Consider the following 2,195-nt stretch of genomic DNA (forward strand, 5'->3'; position numbering starts at 1 on the left):
CAATAACATCTGCAAACAGTAAAGAAAAAAGATTAATATATTAAAAATCTAGAATGTAGATATAATTTTAAGACACTTATCATAGACATACCTGAACATTGTTTATCTATATTTTTTCGCTCTAGCAGTGTATCTCTAGAAGCAAACTCAAAGTAATATTTTTTAAAATTGACTAAATCTGCATCCAATGCCTAAACATTTGTGTTATAGACAAAAACTACTTTAAATAGATTCTTTACTGGACGATATCTGGCATCTTCTTGGACTTTGAAATTGCTAAGTGCATAGATAGAGCCCTCAATGATCTTTGGCTTATAACTGTCAATAAGATTCTTCCAAATAGTAGCACGAATTGTATCACCCTGTAAAAGACAATAAATGCTTTTACAGTGAGTACTTAAACATGTGATAAGATTTATTGCTGAAAAAAATATGTTACAAAGAACAATACCTGTTCATCCATAAGAATCATATCTAAGCTCATAAGTTCGTCTGTTGCAAAATTAATTGATTCCCATATTCTTATAACTCTCACTTTAATGTTCCATGACTGCCCAACTGTTGTCAATTGTCTAATTTTTTTGTATGTCATATTGTTAGGACCTGTACGACATGAAGAAGAGGTGGCATGAGGTTGATGGACAAAAGATAGGTTGTAGAAGTAATCAGATTGTTAATACCTCGGTCGCAAGCAACAGGTTGGCAGAGGGAGTATCCGACTCGTCGTGCCCCCCGGCATCGAGGCGCTGCCTCAGCGTGAAGGGATGTTGAAGATGGAGGGAAGCTGTCTCCGGCAGCTGACACACAGAAAATAAGCCCATAGTAATTGTTGTTTGAATCTGCTATTTTGACATCTATTTATTTATAAAGCTGCAATCCTTTTTCTTGTCGGAGTTCTATACATGTTCTTTTGTCATGGTTGTACTCCTTTTCCTTATCACATTCATACATGTACGTGTAGTTTGCCATCTATTTATTTATATTCCTTATCACGTTCAATACATTGATTGACATGGACTCGTATGATTATTCTAGACCGTTAGATCTTTATAAAATCCAATGGTCCAAATTCTTTTTCTTTTCGAATAAACGTGGGAATTTCTTGACCCTCTCGGCGAACGTGGTGGCTTCTTTTAGCTTCTTCTAACACTCCCTTATTAATATAATAGATAGATTATATAAACTTTTGCAATTATGTTCAACATTTTAATATAATTAATTTAATATTTTATTGAATCGGTTCAATATTTGACAAAATGTTGAAATTATGCAAATGAAATGTTGAAATTGAAAGCATGAAATGTTGAAAAATTAAATTCAAAAATGTTGAACAGCAACTTCTTCTCCGGCAGCGGCGGCGCGGGGCGGGGCGGCGGCGGTCCGCAGCGCAGCAGTGCGGGCGGCGGCGGCGGCGGCCCGCAGCACAGGCAGCGGCGCTGCGCGTAGCGGCGGCGGGCCAGCAGCACGCAGGCACCAGCGCTCGTGTAGGCAGTGACATGCATGCAGCGCAGGGTAGCGGCATGCAAAGCAGCGGCAGGTAGGCAGCGGGCAGCTGCTGGTAGCGGCGTGCAAGCAGGGGCAGGCAACGCGCAGGTAGAACGGGGCAGCGCCGTTACGGCGGCGGGGAGAGGGAAACTTGGGAGAGAGAGGTAGCTAGAGTTTGGAATAAATTAAAGATTGTGATTGTTTGTATGAATTTCAATCAGTGGAAGATGGAGAAGAAAAAAATCTTGTAGAAAATAGATAGGATTGGCGACGAGGAACGATGGCGTTGGCCGCTGAACGCCTATGGCCTGCAGCCTTCCACCACCTGCCTGCCCGTCCAGGGATAAATGTCAGGGCTCTAGTGAACTATTAGTCCACTATATTCCGTCTCCAAGGCAAAATTGCCAAGTTCGTGTGAACGTGCCAAGATATAAGATTCCTTCGAGTCGATCAGTTGCTTCTATAGTTTTTCCCTAGTTTTCAACTAACGATTTGTTAGAAAAAAATGGCAGAAGACAATTTAAGATAATATTTATAATATATTTTTTGATACATTTACTAGTATATATATTTTTGTTATTAATACTCTTAACTTATAGTTCATATTAAGGGCCCCATTTATAATTTCGCCCGGGCCACCAAAATCTCAGGACCGGGCCTCGGCTGTTCCTGATGCTGATCGTTGGCCTGTCTGGCATCACCATCCGTGC

General features: G+C 40.7%; 2 long non-coding RNA genes across 2 annotated transcripts; one reads left to right on the forward strand and one right to left on the reverse strand.

The window, feature by feature from the left end:
• Positions 1 to 230: 230 nt before the first annotated feature.
• LOC120711619 lies at positions 231 to 799 on the reverse strand. The gene is made up of 3 exons (XR_005690362.1): positions 681 to 799; positions 452 to 603; positions 231 to 362 (listed from the first exon to the last, which is right to left on the reverse strand). It is a non-coding gene; the product is annotated as an uncharacterized LOC120711619 (long non-coding RNA).
• LOC120711618 lies at positions 494 to 886 on the forward strand. Its single transcript, XR_005690361.1, has 2 exons — positions 494 to 633; positions 699 to 886. It is a non-coding gene; the product is annotated as an uncharacterized LOC120711618 (long non-coding RNA).
• Positions 887 to 2,195: the final 1,309 nt, after the last annotated feature.

Source organism: Panicum virgatum, chromosome 6K, assembly GCF_016808335.1.
Source record: "Panicum virgatum strain AP13 chromosome 6K, P.virgatum_v5, whole genome shotgun sequence".
Lineage (NCBI taxonomy): Eukaryota > Viridiplantae > Streptophyta > Magnoliopsida > Poales > Poaceae > Panicum > Panicum virgatum.